The sequence below is a fragment of the Salvelinus fontinalis genome, chromosome 33 (assembly GCF_029448725.1).
Source record: "Salvelinus fontinalis isolate EN_2023a chromosome 33, ASM2944872v1, whole genome shotgun sequence".
Taxonomy (NCBI): domain Eukaryota; kingdom Metazoa; phylum Chordata; class Actinopteri; order Salmoniformes; family Salmonidae; genus Salvelinus; species Salvelinus fontinalis.
The window spans coordinates 12,291,214-12,310,457 of record NC_074697.1 but is presented as its reverse complement, the minus strand read 5'-3'; the positions used below and the strand labels follow the sequence as shown (position 1 = coordinate 12,310,457).

The following is a 19,244-nucleotide window of genomic DNA, read 5'->3' as shown; positions in this document are numbered from 1 at the left end:
GCAGGTAGCCTAGTGGTTAGAGCGTTGGACTAGTAACAAGCAGGTAGCCTAGTGGTTAGAGCGTTGGGCCAGTAACCAGCAGGTAGCCTAGTGGTTAGAGCATTGGACTAGTAACCAGCAGGTAGCCTAGTGGTTAGAGCGTTGGGCCAGTAACCAGCAGGTAGCCTAGTGGTTAGAGCATTGGACTAGTAACCAGCAGGTAGCCTAGTGGTTAGAGCGTTGGGCCAGTAACCAGCAGGTAGCCTAGTGGTTAGAGCGTTGGACTAGTAACCAGCAGGTAGCCTAGTGGTTAGAGCGTTGGGCCAGTAACCAGCAGGTAGCCTAGTGGTTAGAGCATTGGACTAGTAACCAGCAGGTAGCCTAGTGGTTAGAGCGTTGGGCCAGTAACCAGCAGGTAGCCTAGTAGTTAGAGCGTTGGACTAGTAACCAGCAGGTAGCCTAGTGGTTAGAGCGTTGGACTAGTAACCAGCAGGTAGCCTAGTGGTTAGAGTGTTGGACTAGTAACCAGCAGGTAGCCTAGTGGTTAGAGCGTTGGACTAGTAACCAGCAGGTAGCCTAGTGGTTAGTGTTGGACTAGTAACCAGCAGGTAGCCTAGTGGTTAGAGCATTGGACTAGTAACCAGCAGGTAGCCTAGTGGTTAGAGCGTTGGGCCAGTAACCAGCAGGTAGCCTAGTGGTTAGAGCGTTGGACCAGTAACCAGCAGGTAGCCTAGTGGTTAGAGCATTGGACTAGTAACCAGCAGGTAGCCTAGTGGTTAGAGCGTTGGGCCAGTAACCAGCAGGTAGCCTAGTGGTTAGAGCGTTGGACTAGTAACCAGCAGGTAGCCTAGTGGTTAGAGCGTTGGACCAGTAACCAGCAGGTAGCCTAGTGGTTAGAGCATTGGACTAGTAACCAGCAGGTAGCCTAGTGGTTAGAGCGTTGGGCCAGTAACCAGCAGGTAGCCTAGTAGTTAGAGCGTTGGACTAGTAACCAGCAGGTAGCCTAGTGGTTAGAGCGTTGGACTAGTAACCAGCAGGTAGCCTAGTGGTTAGAGTGTTGGACTAGTAACCAGCAGGTAGCCTAGTGGTTAGAGCGTTGGACTAGTAACCAGCAGGTAGCCTAGTGGTTAGTGTTGGACTAGTAACCAGCAGGTAGCCTAGTGGTTAGAGCGTTGGACCAGTAACCAGCAGGTAGCCTAGTGGTTAGAGTGTTGGACTAGTAACCAGCAGGTAGCCTAGTGGTTAGAGTGTTGGACCAGTAACCAGCAGGTAGCCTAGTGGTTAGAGCGTTGGACCAGTAACCAGCAGGTAGCCTAGTGGTTAGAGCGTTGGGCCAGTAACCAGCAGGTAGCCTAGTGGTTAGAGCATTGGACTAGTAACCAGCAGGTAGCCTAGTGGTTAGTGTTGGACTAGTAACCAGCAGGTAGCCTAGTGGTTAGAGCGTTGGACCAGTAACCAGCAGGTAGCCTAGTGGTTAGAGTGTTGGACTAGTAACCAGCAGGTAGCCTAGTGGTTAGAGCGTTGGACTTGTAACCGAAAGGTTGCAAGATTGAATCCCTGAGCTGACAAGGTAAAAATCTGTCTTTCTGCCCCTGAAGAAGGCGGTTAACCCACTGTTCCCCTGAACAAGACAGTTAACCCACTGTTCCCCTGAACAAGGCAGTTAACCCACTGTTCCCCTGAACAAGACAGTTAACCCACTGTTCCCCTGAACAAGGCAGTTAACCCACTGTTCCCCTGAACAAGGCAGTTAACCCACTGTTCCCCTGAACAAGGCAGTTAACCCACTGTTCCCCTGAACAAGGCAGTTAACCCACTGTTCCCCTGAACAAGACAGTTAACCCACTGTTCCCCTGAACAAGGCAGTTAACCCACTGTTCCCCTGAACAAGGCAGTTAACCCACTGTTCCCCTGAACAAGGCAGTTAACCCACTGTTCCCCTGAACAAGGCAGTTAACCCACTGTTCCCCTGAACAAGGCAGTTAACCCACTGTTCCCCTGAACAAGGCAGTTAACCCACTGTTCCCCTGAACAAGGTAGTTAACCCACTGTTCCCCTGAACAAGGCAGTTAACCCACCGTTCCCCTGAACAAGGCAGTTAACCCACTGTTCCCCTGAACAAGGCAGTTAACCCACTGTTCCCCTGAAGAAGGCGGTTAACCCACTGTTCCCCTGAAGAAGGCGGTTAACCCCACTGTTCCCCTGAACAAGGCAGTTAACCCACTGTTCCCCTGAACAAGGCAGTTAACCCACTGTTCCCCTGAACAGGGCAGTTAACCCCACTGCTCCCCTGAACAAGGCAGTTAACCCACTGTTCCCCTGAACAAGGCAGTTAACCCACTGTTCCCCTGAACAAGGCAGTTAACCTACTGTTCCCCTGAACAAGACAGTTAACCCACTGTTCCCCTGAACAAGGCAGTTAACACACTGTTCCCCTGAACAAGGCAGTTAACCCACTGTTCCCCTGAACAAGGCAGTTAACCCACTGTTCCCCTGAACAAGGCAGTTAACCCATTGTTCCCCTGAACAAGGCAGTTAACCCACTGTTCCCCTGAACAAGGCAGTTAACCCACTGTTCCCCTGAACAAGGCAGTTAACCCACTGTTCCCCTGAACAAGGCAGTTAACCCACTGTTCCCCTGAACAAGGCAGTTAACCCATTGTTCCCCTGAACAAGGCAGTTAACCTACTGTTCCCCTGAGCAAGGCAGTTAACCCATTGTTCCCCTGAACAAGGCAGTTAACCTACTGTTCCCCTGAGCAAGGCAGTTAACCCATTGTTCCCCTGAACAAGGCAGTTAACCCACTGTTCCCCTGAACAAGGCAGTTAACCCACTGTTCCACTGAACAAGGCAGTTAACCCACTGTTCCTAGGCCGTCATTGAAAATAAGAATATGTTCTTAACTGACTTGGCAAGTTAAAAAAAGGTTTAATAAAAAATAAAAACAACATAACCCTAGCACAGAAAGAAAAAACATGTTGAACAGTCAAAGTCATTGCACAAAGCTGACAGCCCTCCCTGACTCCCTGTCAACCTGAACCAAACAGCTGTTGATGGACAGGTAATACTCTCCGTTGGTGGTCCTTTTCCTCGCGAGTCTGGGAGGAGCACGTCTTCCACAACCCACTGAATCCTTTGAGGTCTGTCAATTCAGACATCCTGCAGGGATGTTTAATGGCAGCAGACTCCAAGAGACTAGCTGAGCTGCAGGGGGATGGAGACCCCACCCCCCCCCCACCCCACCTCCTGACAAATGTACGATCACATTAGACACACATATTTCCCTCAGATTACACAGATACACAAAGAATTTTAAAAACAAATCTAACATTGATTAACTCCCATATCTGTTAGGCGAAATACCACAAGTGTGCAGAAAGATGTGTAGCCTGTTGCCATGAGAAAAGGGCAACAAGCGCAACACAAACGGCATTGTAAATACCACCAATATTTATCTGTTTATTTATCTTGCGACTGCAATGTTTACTCTTCATTTCTAATAGTGTTTTGTTGATGTTGTTTTGCGTCTTATCACTTTTGCTATTTCACTTGCTTTGGCAATGTAAACATGATTCCCATGCCAATAAAGCCCCATTGAATTAGAGAGAGAGAGGAGGAGAGAGAGAGAGAGAGAGAGAGAGAGAGAGAGAGAGAGAGAGACAGAGAGAGAGAGAGAGAGAGACAGAGACAGAGACAGAGACAGAGACAGAGACACAGAGACAGAGACACAGAGACAGAGACAGAGACACAGAGACAGAGACACAGAGACAGAGACAGAGACACAGAGACAGAGACACAGAGAGAGAGAGACAGAGAGAGAGAGAGAGTTAAAAAAAATGTTACACTGACCCAGCTTGACCCACCTACCACTGACCCACCCTGACCACTGACCCACCTACCACCTACCACTGACCCACCCTGACCCACCCTGACCACTGACCCACCCTGACCCACCCTGACCACTGACCCACCCTGACCCACCTACCACTGACCCACCCTGACCCACCCTGACCACTGACCCACCCTGACCCACCTACCACCTACCACTGACCCACCCTGACCCACCCTGACCACTGACCCACCCTGACCCACCTACCACTGACCCACCTACCACCTACCACTGACCCACCTACCACTGTCCCACCCTGACCACTGACCCACCCTGACCCACCCTGACCCACCCTGACCCACCCTGACCCACCCTGACCATGAGGAGTGAGGAGGTAAGGCAATAAATAGGCCATAGTAGCGAAGTAATTACAATTTAGCAGATTAACACTGGAGTGATAGATGAGCAGATGAAGATGTGCAAGTAGAAATACTGGTGTGCAAAAGAGCAAGAGGGTAAATAACAATATGGGGATGAGGTAGTTGGATGGGCTATTTACAGATGGGCTATGTACCTTCCTAAACCCAATATTGATGGATTTCTTTGTGATCGTGTTAAAGTGATTTATTAGACGGCTATATTGGTAGGCTGTTCTACCGCGCCGCAGATCTTCATGGAGCTCGGAAAGTTCTAGTCTTTTATGATGTTTATCTCGATATCAAATCAAATCCAATTTTATTTGTCACGTGCGCCGAATACAACAGTTGTAGTAGACCTTACCGTGAAATGCTCACTGACAAGCCTTTAACCAACAATGCAGTTTAATTAAATGCCAATATCCCCCCCCCCCCCAAAAAAAAAGTAAGATAAGAATAACAAATAATTAAAGAGCAGCAGTAAATAACAATAGCGAAGCTATATACAGGGGGTACCGGTACAGAGTTAATGTGGAGGCTATATACAGGGGGTACCGGTACAGAGTCAATGTGGAGGCTATATACAGGGTGTTACGGTACAGAGTCAATGTGGAGGCTATATACAGGGGGTACCGGTACAGAGTCAATGTGGAGGCTATATACAGGGTGTTACGGTACAGAGTCAATGTGGAGGCTATATACAGGGGGTACCGGTACAGAGTCAATGTGGAGGCTATATACAGGGGGTACCGGTACAGAGTCAATGTGGAGGCTATATACAGGGGGTACTGGTACAGAGTCAATGTGGAGGCTATATACAGGGGGTACCGGTACAGAGTCAATGTGGAGGCTATATACAGGGGGTACCGGTACAGAGTCAATGTGGAGACTATATACAGGGGGTACCGGTACAGAGTCAATGTGGAGGCTATATACAGGGGGTACTGGTACAGAGTCAATGTGGAGGCTATATACAGGGGGTACCGGTACAGAGTCAATGTGGAGGCTATATACAGGGGGTACTGGTACAGAGTCAATGTGGAGGCTATATACAGGGGGTACCGGTACAGAGTCAATGTGGAGGCTATATACAGGGGGTACTGGTACAGAGTCAATGTGGAGGCTATATACAGGGGGTACCGGTACAGAGTCAATGTGGAGGCTATATACAGGGTGTACTGGTACAGAGTCAATGTGGAGGCTATATACAGGGGGTACTGGTACAGAGTCAATGTGGAGGCTATATACAGGGGGTACCGGTACAGAGTCAATGTGGAGGCTATATACAGGGGGTACCGGTACAGAGTCAATGTGGAGGCTATATACAGGGGGTACCGGTACAGAGTCAATGTGGAGGCTATATACAGGGGGTACCGGTACAGAGTCAATGTGGAGGCTATATACAGGGGGTACCGGTACAGAGTCAATGTGGAGGCTATATACAGGGGGTACCGGTACAGAGTCAATGTGGAGACTATATACAGGGGGTACCGGTACAGAGTCAATGTGGAGGCTATATACAGGGGATACCGGTACAGAGTCAATGTGGAGGCTCTTTAGAGGGGGTACCGGTACAGAGTCAATGTGGAGACTATATACAGGGGGTACCAGTACAGAGTCAATGTGGAGACTATATACAGGGTCTTACGGTACAGAGTCAATGTGGAGGCTATATATAGGGGGAACCGGTACAGAGTCAATGTGGAGGCTATATACAGGGGGTACCGGTACAGAGTCAATGTGGAGACTATATACAGGGTATTACGGTACAGAGTCAATGTGGAGGCTATATATAGGGGGAACCGGTACAGAGTCAATGTGGAGGCTATATACAGGGTGTACCGGTACAGAGTCAATGTGGAGGCTATATACAGGGGGTACCGGTACAGAGTCAATGTGGAGGCTATATACAGGGGGTACCGGTACAGAGTCAATGTGGAGGCTATATACAGGGTGTTACGGTACAGAGTCAATGTGGAGGCTATATACAGGGGGTACCAGTACAGAGTCAATGTGGAGGCTATATACAGGGGGTACCGGTGCAGAGTCAATGTGGAGGCTATATACAGGGTGTTACGGTACAGAGTCAATGTGGAGGCTATATACAGGGGGTACAGGTACAGAGTCAATGTGGAGGCTATATACAGGGGGTACCAGTACAGAGTCAATGTGGAGGCTATATACAGGGGGTACCGGTACAGAGTCAATGTGGAGGCTATATACAGGGGGTACCAGTACAGAGTCAATGTGGAGGCTATATACAGGGGGTACCAGTACAGAGTCAATGTGGAGGCTATATACAGGGGGTACCGGTACAGAGTCAATGTGGAGGCTATATACAGGGGGTACCGGTACAGAGTCAATGTGGAGGCTATATACAGGGTGTACCAGTACAGAGTCAATGTGGAGGCTATATACAGGGTGTTACGGTACAGAGTCAATGTGGAGGCTATATACAGGGGTACCAGTAGAGAGTCAATGTGGAGGCTATATACAGGGGGTACCGGTACAGAGTCAATGTGGAGGCTATATACAGGGTGTTACGGTACAGAGTCAATGTGGAGGCTATATACAGGGGGTACCAGTACAGAGTCAATGTGGAGGCTATATACAGGGGGTACCGGTACAGAGTCAATGTGGAGGCTATATACAGGGGGTACCGGTACAGAGTCAATGTGGAGGCTATATACAGGGGGTACCGGTACAGAGTCAATGTGGAGGCTATATACAGGGGGTACCGGTACAGAGTCAATGTGGAGGCTATATACAGGGTGTTACGGTACAGAGTCAATGTGGAGGCTATATACAGGGGGTACAGGTACAGAGTCAATGTGGAGGCTATATACAGGGGGTACCAGTACAGAGTCAATGTGGAGGCTATATACAGGGGGTACCAGTACAGAGTCAATGTGGAGGCTATATACAGGGGGTACCAGTACAGAGTCAATGTGGAGGCTATATACAGGGGGTACCGGTACAGAGTCAATGTGGAGGCTATATACAGGGGGTACCAGTACAGAGTCAATGTGGAGGCTATATACAGGGGGTACCGGTACAGAGTCAATGTGGAGGCTCTTTAGAGGGGGTACTGGCACAGAGTCAATGTGGAGGCTATATACAGGGGGTACCGGTACAGAGTCAATGTGGAGGCTATATACAGGGGGGTACCGGTACAGAGTCAATGTGGAGGCTATATACAGGTGGTACTGGTACAGAGTCAATGTGGAGGCTATATACAGGGGGTACCAGTACAGAGTCAATGTGGAGGCTATATACAGGGGGTACTGGTACAGAGTCAATGTGGAGACTATATACAGGGGGTACCGGTACAGAGTCAATGTGGAGGCTATATACAGGGTGTTACGGTACAGAGTCAATGTGGAGGCTATATACAACGGGTACCGGTACAGAGTCAATGTGGAGGCTATATACAGGGGGTACCGGTACAGAGTCAATTTGGAGGCTATATACAGGGGGTACTGGTACAGAGTCAATGTGGAGACTATATACAGGGGGGTACCGGTACAGAGTCAATGTGGAGGCTATATACAGGGGGGTACCAGTACAGAGTCAATGTGGAGGCTATATACAGGGGGTACCGGTACAGAGTCAATGTGGAGGCTATATACAGGGGGTACCGGTACAGAGTCAATGTGGAGGCTATATGCAGGGTATTACGGTACAGAGTCAATGTGGAGGCTATATACAGGGGGTACCGGTACAGAGTCAATGTGGAGGCTATATACAGGGGGTAACGGTACAGAATCAATGTGGAGGCTATATACAGGGGGTACCGGTACAAAGTCAATGTGGAGGCTATATACAGGGGGTACCGGTACAGAGTCAATGTGGAGGCTATATACAGGGTGTTACGGTACAGAGTCAATGTGGAGGCTATATACAGGGGGTAACGGTACAGAGTCAATGTGGAGGCTATATACAGGGTGTTACGGTACAGAGTCAATGTGGAGGCTATATACAGGGGGTAACGGTACAGAGCCAATGTGGAGGCTATATACAGGGGGTACTGATACAGAGTCAATGTGGAGGGGCACCGGTGTCGAGGTAATTGAGGTAATATGTACATGTAGAGTTATTACAGTGCCTTGCAAAAGTATTCATCCCCCTTGGAGTTTTTCCTATTTTGTAATGGACACAAAATAGTCCAAATTGGTGAAGTGAAATGAAAAAAATAACTTGATTCTAAAATATAAAAAAATTGAGAAGTAGTGCGGGAATGTATTTGCCCCTTTTGAAGTCCCTAAGTGTGGAGTGTTTGAAAAGCGAGTTTTAATGACTCCATCCTAAGTGTATGTAAACTTCCGACTTCAACTGTATATACACCTGTTCTGAAATGCCCCAGAGTCTTCAACACCACAAAGCAAGGGGCACCAGCAAGCAAGTGGCACCATGAAGACCAAGGAGCTCTCCAAACAGGTCAGGGACCAAGTTGTGGAGAAGTACAGATCAGGGGTGGGTTATAATGAAGTATCTGAAACTTTGAACATCTCACGGAGCATTATTAAATCCATTATTAAAAAATGGAAAGAATATGGCACCACAACAAACCTGCCAAGAGAGGGCCACCCACTAAAACTCATGGACCAGGCAAGGAGGGCATTAATCAGAGAGGCAACAAAGAGACCAAAGATAAATGTGAAGGAACTGCAAAGCTCCACAGCAGAGATTGGAGTATCTGTCCATAGGACCACTTTAAGCTGTACACTCCACAGAGCTGGGCTTTACGGAAGAGTGTCCAGAAAAAAAGCATTTCTTAAAGAAAAAAATAAGCAAATACGTTTGGTGTTAGTCAAAAGGTGAGACTCCCCAAACAAATGGAAGAAGATATTCTGGTCAGATGAGACTAAAATTGAGCTTTTTGGTCATTAAGGAAAATGTCTGGCGCAAACCCAATACCTCTCATCCCCACAGTGAAGCATGGTGGTGGCAGCATCCTGCTGTAGGGATGTTTTCATCGGCAGAGACTGGGAAACTGGTCAGAAGTGAAGGAATAATTGTTGGCTCTATATACAGGGAAATTCTTGAGGGTAACCTGTTTCAGTCTTCCAGAGATTTGTTGACTGGGACAGAGGTTCACCTTCCAGCAGGACAATGACCTTAAGCATACTGCTAAAGCAACACTCTAGTGGTTTAAGGGGAAACATTTAAATGTCTTGGAATGGCCTAGTCAAAGCCCAGACCTCAATCCAATTGAGAATCTGTGGTATGACTTAAAGATTGCTGTACACCAGGGGAACCCATCCAACTTGAAGGAGCTGGAGCAGTTTATCCTTGAAGAATGGGCAAAAATCCCAGTGGCTAGATGTGCCAAGCTTATAGAGACATACCCCAAGAGACTTGCAGATGTAATTGCTGCAAAAGATGTCTCTACAAAGTATTGACTTTGGGGGGGTGATAAGTTATGCACGCAGTCTTTTGGTCTTGTTGTTTGTTTCACAATAAAACATATTTTGCACCTTCAAAGTGGTAGCCATGTTGTGTAAATTAAATGATACAAACGCCCCAAAAATCTATTTTAATTCCAAGTTGTAAGGCAACAAAATAGGAGAAATGCCAAAGGGGGTGAATACTTTCGCAGGTAAGGTGACTATGCATAGATAATAACCGAGAGTAGCAGCAGTGTAGAAGAGAGGGGGGGGGCAATGCAAATAGTCTGGGTAGCCATTAGATTAACTGCTCAGGAGTCTTATGGCTTGGGGGGAGGAAGCTGTTTAGAAGCCTCTTGGACCTAGACTTGGCGCTCCGGTACCGCTTGTCGTGCGGTAGCAGAGAGAACAGTCTATGACTAGGGTGGCTGGAGTCTTTGACAATTTTCAGGGCCTTCCTCTGACACCGCCTGGTATAGAGGTCCTGGATGGCAGGAAGCTTGACCCCAGTGATGTACTGGACAATACGCACTACCCTCTGTAGTGCCTTGCGGTCGGATGCCGAGCAGTTGCCGTACCAGGCTCTGATGCAACCCGTCAGGATGCTCTCGATGGTGCAGCTGTAAAACATGTTGAGGATCTGAGGATGGAGGCTTTCTGCTAGAGCACAGGTGTCAAACTCATTCCACAGGGGGCCGAGTGTCTGCGGGTTTTCGCTCCTCCCTTGTACTTGATTGATGAATTAACATCACTAATTAGTTAGGAACTCCCCACACCTGGTTGTCTAGGGCTTCATTGAAAGGAAAAACCAAAAACCTGCAGACACTAGGCCCTCCGTGGAATGAGTTTGACACCCCTGTGCTAGAGTGTAAAATACACATATTTCAGAACATTCAGGGTACAGGTGGATTCAAGGTTTTTATTGAAATGACATGGATCTGTGAGCCAAAGAATCCATTTTAACGTAACTTACTAATTGGCCTAAAGTCCTACTTCAAAATAATTGGCTGTGTGCTTAGGGTCGTTGTTCTGTTGGAAGGTGAACCTTCGCCCCAGTCTGAGGTCCTGAGCGCTCTGGAGCAGTTTAAAAAAAAAATCAAGGATCTCTCTGTACTTTGATCCATTCATCTTTGCCTTGATCCTGACTAGTCTCCCACCCACTGTGTTTTTGGGGACCTTCAATGCTGCATACATTTTTTGGTGCCCTTCCCCAGATCTGTGCCTCGACATAATCATGTCTCGGAGCTCTACGGGCAATTCCTTCAACCTAATGGCTTAGTTTTTATTCCGACATGCACTGTCAACTCTGGGCCCTAAATAGACAGGTGTGTGTCTTTCCAAATCATGTCCGATCAATTGAATTTGAATCAAGTTGTAGAAACATCTCAAGGATGATCATTGGAAACAGGATGCACCTGAGCTCAATTTCAAGTATCATCGCAAAGGATATGAATAACTTATGTAAAAATGTTTAGGTTTTTTTCATAAGCTAAAAACCTGTTTTTGCTTTGTCATTATGGGGTATTGTGTGCAAATGGCTGAGGAAATATAAATATATAATATATATATATATATTATATAAATATATACAAATATATATTTTAGAATAAAGCTGTAATGCAACACAATGTGGAAGAAGTCAAGGTTTGAAAACTTTCTGAAGAAAAAAAAAGAAGTTTGGTGATCTGGTGCCTCTGTCCCCAACCAAGGAGGGCCTAGAGCAGCACCTAGATCTGTCCCCAACCAAGGAGGGCCTAGAGCAGCACCTAGATCTGTCCCCAACCAAGGAGGGCCTACAGCAGCACCTAGATCTGTCCCCAACCAAGGAGGGTCTACAGCAGCACCTAGATCTGTCCCCAACCAAGGAGGGCCTACAGCAGCACCTAGATCTGTCCCCAACCAAGGAGGGCCTACAGCAGCACCTAGATCTGTCCCCAACCAAGGGGGGCCTATAGCAGCACCTAGATCTGTCCCCAACCAAGGAGGGCCTACAGCAGCACCTATATCTGTCCCCAACCAAGGAGGGCCTATAGCAGCACCTAGATCTGTCCCCAACCAAGGAGGGTCTACAGCAGCACCTAGATCTGTCCCCAACCAAGGAGGGTCTACAGCAGCACCTAGATCTGTCCCCAACCAAGGAGGGCCTACAACAGCACCTATATCTGTCCCCAACCAAGGAGGGCCTACAGCAGCACCTAGATCTGTCCCCAACCAAGGAGGGCCTACAGCAGCACCTAGATCTGTCCCCAACCAAGGAGGGTCTACAGCAGCACCTAGATCTGTCCCCAACCAAGGAGGGCCTACAGCAGCACCTAGATCTGTCACCAACCAAGGAGGGTCTACAGCAGCACCTAGATCTGTCCCCAACCAAGGAGGGCCTACAGCAGCACCTAGATCTGTCCCCAACCAAGGAGGGCCTACAGCAGCACCTAGATCTGTCCCCAACCAAGGGGGGCCTATAGCAGCACCTAGATCTGTCCCCAACCAAGGAGGGCCTACAGCAGCACCTATATCTGTCCCCAACCAAGGAGGGCCTATAGCAGCACCTAGATCTGTCCCCAACCAAGGAGGGTCTACAGCAGCACCTAGATCTGTCCCCAACCAAGGAGGGTCTACAGCAGCACCTAGATCTGTCCCCAACCAAGGAGGGCCTACAGCAGCACCTAGATCTGTCCCCAACCAAGGAGGGTCTACAGCAGCACCTAGATCTGTCCCCAACCAAGGAGGGCCTATAGCAGCACCTAGATCTGTCCCCAACCAAGGAGGGCCTACAACAGCACCTATATCTGTCCCCAACCAAGGAGGGCCTACAGCAGCACCTAGATCTGTCCCCAACCAAGGAGGGCCTACAGCAGCACCTAGATCTGTCCCCAACCAAGGAGGGCCTACAGCAGCACCTAGATCTGTCCCCAACCAAGGAGGGTCTACAGCAGCACCTAGATCTGTCCCCAACCAAGGAGGGCCTACAGCAGCACCTAGATCTGTCACCAACCAAGGAGGGCCTACAGCAGCACCTAGATCTGTCCCAACCAAGGAGGGCCTACAGCAGCACCTAGATCTGTCCCCAACCAAGGAGGGCCTACAGCAGCACCTAGATCTGTCCCCAACCAAGGAGGGCCTACAGCAGCACCTAGATCTGTCCCCAACCAAGGGGGGCCTACAGCAGCACCTAGATCTGTCCCCAACCAAGGAGGGCCTACAGCAGCACCTAGATCTGTCCCCAACCAAGGAGGGCCTACAGCAGCACCTAGATCTGTCCCCAACCAAGGAGGGCCTACAGCAGCACCTAGATCTGTCCCCAACCAAGGAGGGTCTACAGCAGCACCTAGATCTGTCCCCAACCAAGGAGGGTCTACAGCAGCACCTAGATCTGTCCCCAACCAAGGAGGGCCTACAGCAGCACCTAGATCTGTCCCCAACCAAGGAGGGTCTACAGCAGCACCTAGATCTGTCCCCGACCAAGGAGGGTCTACAGCAGCACCTAGATCTGTCCCCAACCAAGGAGGTCCTACAGCAGCACCTAGATCTGTCCCCAACCAAGGAGGGCCTACAGCAGCACCTAGATCTGTCCCCAACCAAGGAGGGTCTACAGCAGCACCTAGATCTGTCCCCAACCAAGGAGGGTCTACAGCAGCACCTAGATCTGTCCCCAACCAAGGAGGGTCTACAGCAGCACCTAGATCTGTCCCCAACCAAGGAGGGTCTACAGCAGCACCTAGATCTGTCCCCAACCAAGGAGGGCCTACAGCAGCACCTAGATCTGTCCCCAACCAAGGGGGGCCTATAGCAGCACCTAGATCTGTCCCCAACCAAGGAGGGCCTACAGCAGCACCTATATCTGTCCCCAACCAAGGAGGGCCTATAGCAGCACCTAGATCTGTCCCCAACCAAGGAGGGTCTACAGCAGCACCTAGATCTGTCCCCAACCAAGGAGGGTCTACAGCAGCACCTAGATCTGTCCCCAACCAAGGAGGGCCTACAACAGCACCTATATCTGTCCCCAACCAAGGAGGGCCTACAGCAGCACCTAGATCTGTCCCCAACCAAGGAGGGCCTACAGCAGCACCTAGATCTGTCCCCAACCAAGGAGGGTCTACAGCAGCACCTAGATCTGTCCCCAACCAAGGAGGGCCTACAGCAGCACCTAGATCTGTCACCAACCAAGGAGGGCCTACAGCAGCACCTAGATCTGTCCCAACCAAGGAGGGCCTACAGCAGCACCTAGATCTGTCCCCAACCAAGGAGGGCCTACAGCAGCACCTAGATCTGTCCCCAACCAAGGAGGGCCTACAGCAGCACCTAGATCTGTCCCCAACCAAGGGGGGCCTACAGCAGCACCTAGATCTGTCCCCAACCAAGGAGGGCCTACAGCAGAACCTAGATCTGTCCCCAACCAAGGAGGGTCTACAGCAGCACCTAGATCTGTCCCCAACCAAGGAGGGCCTACAGCAGCACCTAGATCTGTCCCCAACCAAGGAGGGTCTACAGCAGCACCTAGATCTGTCCCCAACCAAGGAGGGTCTACAGCAGCACCTAGATCTGTCCCCAACCAAGGAGGGTCTACAGCAGCACCTAGATCTGTCCCCAACCAAGGAGGGTCTACAGCAGCACCTAGATCTGTCCCCAACCAAGGAGGGCCTACAGCAACACCTAGATCTGTCCCCAACCAAGGAGGGCCCACAGCACCACCTAGATCTGTCCCCAACCAAGGAGGGCCTACAGCAGCACCTAGATCTGTCCCCAACCAAGGAGGGCCTACAGCAGCACCTAGATCTGTCCCCAACCAAGGAGGGCCTACAGCAGCACCTAGATCTGTCCCCAACCAAGGAGGGCCTACAGCAGCACCTAGATCTGTCCCCGACCAAGGAGGGCCTACAGCAGCACCTAGATCTGTCCCCAACCAAGGAGGGTCTACAGCAGCACCTAGATCTGTCCCCGACCAAGGAGGGTCTACAGCAGCACCTAGATCTGTCCCCAACCAAGGAGGTCCTACAGCAGCACCTAGATCTGTCCCCAACCAAGGAGGGCCTACAGCAGCACCTAGATCTGTCCCCAACCAAGGAGGGCCTACAGCAGCACCTAGATCTGTCCACAACCAAGGAGGGTCTACAGCAGCACCTAGATCTGTCCCCAACCAAGAAGGGCCTACAGCAGCACCTAGATCTGTCCCAAACCAAGGAGGGTCTACAGCAGCACCTAGATCTGTCCCCAACCAAGGAGGGTCTACAGCAGCACCTAGATCTGTCCCCAACCAAGGAGGGCCTACAGCAGCACCTAGATCTGTCCCCAACCAAGGAGGGCCTACAGCAGCACCTAGATCTGTCCCCAACTAAGGAGGGCCTACAGCAACACCTAGATCTTCTGCACAGATTCTGTCAGACCTGGGCACTTACAGTAAATCTCAGTAAGACAAAAATAATGACGTTCCAGAAAAGGTCCAGTTTCCAGGACCACAAATACAAATTCCATCTAGACACCGTTGCCCTAGAGCACACAAAAAACTATACATACCTCGGCCTAAACATCAGCGCCACAGGTGCCACAAAGCTGTGAACGAGCTGAGAGACAAGGCAAGAAGGAACAAAAGGAACATAAAATTTGACATACCAATTAGGATCTGGCTAAAATATACTTGAATCAGTTATAGGACCCATTGCCCTTTATGGCTGTGAGGTCTGGGGTCCGCTCACCAACCAAGAATTCACTAAATGGGACAAAGTGTTAAGCGGAGCAACACAGGGGAACCCAAGAGACTCAGACCAGGAAACAGGGATGAAGGAACCAAGATATTTATTGTAACACAAGGAGAGATGAAGTGCAGATCCGGGGAAGCTTGGATGAGTTGTAGGAAACCAGATGTGGAGGCTGAGGTTGGAGAGAGCTGGGTTGGGACAGGGTATAACAGGTCCGGAGGGGATTCTAAGGGAGTGATGATGAGTTGAATCCAGAACAATGTAGCAGGGTGGTGAGATGTAGAACAGGAGACAGGAACCAGAGTGAGAGGATTAACAGCCTCAGGCAAGGAAATAGGCACAGCAGGATACAGGATCTTAAATAACAACACATAGCTAGAAGCATAACTGACTGGACGGAGATTACGATCTGGCAGAGTGGAAGTGGCAGGACTGAGTATTTGTAGAGGTCTTGATTATGGAACGGGTTGCAGCTGGTGGGGAACTGCTCTGACTCCAGCACACCTGTCTCCAACCACACAATCACACACACGGAGAGAGAAGAAGAGGGAGAGAACTGGGGGAATGGCTGCAGGTCAAGGAGACACCGGATGTCCACTAGGGGGTGCAGATGTGACACAAACACCCAATTGAGACTCTGCAGAATTATACAAAATTATAAACTGGGTGGTTTGAGCCCTGAATGCTGATTGGCTGAGACCATATACCACGGGTATTTTTACTGTTCTAATGACATTGGTAGCCAGTTTATAACAGCAATAAGGCACCTCAGGTGTTTGTGGTGTATGGCCAATATCCCACGGCTAAGGGCTGTATCCAGGCACGTGTATCAGAACAGCCCTTAGCCGTGGTATATTGACCATATATCACACCCCCTCGGGCCTTATTGCTTTGATATACTTTGTGTACAATTCAATACCTCAAATACCTCGCTTCATACTCGTCGTCAAACCCACTGGCTCCAGGTCATCTACAAGACCCTGCTAGGTAAAGTCCCCCCTTATCTCAGCTCGCTGGTCACCATAGCAGCACCTACCTGTAGCACGCGCTCCAGCAGGTATATCTCTCTGATCACCCCCAAAACCAATTCTTCCTTTGGCCGCCTCTCCTTCCAGTTCTCTGCTGCCAATGACTGGAACGAACTACAAAAATCTCTGAAACTGGAAACACTTATCTCCCTCACTAGCTTTAAGCACCAGCTGTCAGAGCAGCTCATAGATTACTGCACCTGTACATAGCCCATCTATAATTTAGCCCAAACAACTACCTCTTTACCTACTGTATTTATTTATTTATGTATTTTGCTCCTTTGCACCCCATTATTTCTATCTCTACTTTTTTCTATCTCTACTATCTCTACTTTTTTTACTTTTTTTTACTTGCTATATTGTATTTACTTCGCCACCATGGCCTTTTTATATTTTTATTTATTTATATATATATTTTGTTTGCCTTCACCTCCCTTATCTCACCTCACTTGCTCATATTGTATATAGACTTATTTTTCACTGTATTATTGACTGTATGTTTGTTTTACTCCATGTGTAACTATGTGTTGTTGTATGTGTCGAACTGCTTTGCTTTATCTTGGCCAGGTCGCAATTGTAAATGAGAACGTGTTCTCAACTGGCCTACCTGGTTAAATAAAGGTGAAATAAAAAAATAAAAAAATAAAAAAAACATTGCTTGCAGAGCAGAATTATGACTTTACCCGCTAGTTATCAAAATGCAGAAAAGAGCTGTTCAATTATACAACCACCTAAAAGAAAGCGATGCCCACACATTCCACCACAAAGCCCTCACCCACAGAGAGATGAACCTGGAGGAGAGTCCTCAGCCAGCTGGTTCTGGGGCTCTGTTCACACACATTCCACCACAAAGCCCTCACCCACAGAGTGATGAACCTGGAGGAGAGTCCTCAGCCAGCTGGTTTTGGGGCTCTGTTCACAAACAGACCCCACAGAGCCCCAGGAATGAAACACAATTAGACCCAAACAAATGATGATAAAGCAAAAAGTAAACTATTTGACACACTGGAAAGAAATCAACAAAGAAAAACTGAGCGAAAGTAAGGTTTAGATAAATTACTTATTTAAACGGTGAATAACATACTGTAACGTGAACGCTAGGAGTCAGGAAGCAGGAAGCAGAAGGTCAGTTTAATAATGAGAATAAGCAGATGAATAAAAACAGGAGAAGTGTACTGAACGTGAACAAAACTATTACTGCCTGAATGCTGAGGCTACTGACGGCTACATAAAGGGGAAGTAATCAAGGTAATGATGTTTGCCAGGTGCGAGTAAAGTGGGTAGTTAGTAGACCGGCGACGTCGAACACCGGCGACGTCGAACACCGGCGACTTCGAACACCGGCGACGTCGAACACCGGCGACGTCGAACACCGGCGACGTCGAACACCGGCGACGTCGAACACCGGCGACTTCGAACACCGGCGACTTCGAACACCGGCGACGTCGAACACCGGCGACGTCGAACACCGGCGACGTCGAACACCGGCGACGTCGAACACCGGCGACTTCGAACACCGGCGACGTCGAACACCGGCGACGTCGAGCACCGGCGACGTCGAGCACCGGCGACGTCGAACACCGGCGACGTCGAACACCGGCGACGTCGAACACCGGCGACGTCGAACACCGGCGACTTCGAGCGCCGGAGAGAGAGAACGAGAGTAGTCACGATACAGACAGGAACTACATAAATGACTACAAGATAAAAAAATTGTTGACTCAATCAAACCTGATCTTGTAAGAAACAAAGCATATTTATTTTACATATTATTGTTTTTTGATTTTTTATCTAAAGATGGTCCTGTGTCTCTGTATCTCTGAGGAGAAGAGAAGGTCTGTCTGTATCTGAACATGGTCCTGTGTCTCTGTCTCTGAGGAGAAGGTCTGTCTGTATCTGAACATGGTCCTGTGTCTCTGAGGAGAAGGTCTGTCTGTATCTGAACATGGTCCTGTGTCTCTGAGGAGAAGGTCTGTCTGTGTCTGAACATGGTCCTGTGTCTCTGAGGAGAAGGTCTGTCTGTGTCTGAACATGGTCCTGTGTCTCTGTCTCTGAGGAGAAGATCTGTCTGTGTCTGAACATGGTCCTGTATCTCTGAGGAGAAGGTCTGTTTGTATCTGAACATGGTCCTGTATCTCTGAGGAGAAGGTCTGTCTGTGTCTGAACATGGTCCTGTGTCTCTGAGGAGAAGGTCTGTATGTATCTGAACATGGTCCTGTATCTCTGTTTCTGAGGAGAAGGTCTGTCTGTGTCTGAACATGGTCCTGTATCTCTGTCTCTCTATGACACCATCTCTACCTCAACAATGCATTCTCTCCTTCTGACCGCGTACCAAATAGCAGCCTGCTCCCTAAATAACTTCATAGAGTTCTGATCAAAAGTAGGACATTTGGTACAGTCATTCTTACTCTGAAAACGCTCTCCGTCCCACGGAGAAGAACTGAAAGGAGACATGGATCTGACAGTCATTCTTACTCTGAAAACGCTCTCCGTCCCACGGAGAAGAACTGAAAGGAGGCATGGATCTGCATTTCCAAAAGGAACCCTATTCTTCTAGGCGTCTGGCTAAAATAAGTTCATCAAATAGAGAATGGGGGAATCATAAACATATCTTTAACATGTACCCCTCATTGTCAGATGCAACTGACTAAATATATACCAACTGTATTTCCCTCACTCTGAGACAAGACAATGCTTCCAGTTCTCAGAATAAGTGGGTGTAGTAGTAGTAGTAGTAATAGTAGTAGTAGTAATAGTAGTAATAGTAGTAATAGTAATAGTAATAGTAGTAATAGTAGTAGTAGTAGTAGTAATAGTAGTAGTAATAGTAGTAGTAATAGTAGTAGTAATAGTAGTAGTAGTGGTAGTAGTGGTAGTAGTAGTAGTAGTAATAGTAGTAATAGTAGCAATAG

The 19,244-nt window shown here is 48.8% G+C and overlaps 1 protein-coding gene across 1 annotated transcript in view; it reads left to right on the top strand.

Annotated features, from left to right (window-relative positions):
* Nucleotides 1-19,244, top strand: part of LOC129831724 (GDNF family receptor alpha-4-like) — a 512,247-nt gene that overhangs the window by 251,435 nt on the left and 241,568 nt on the right. The window lies entirely within an intron of this gene.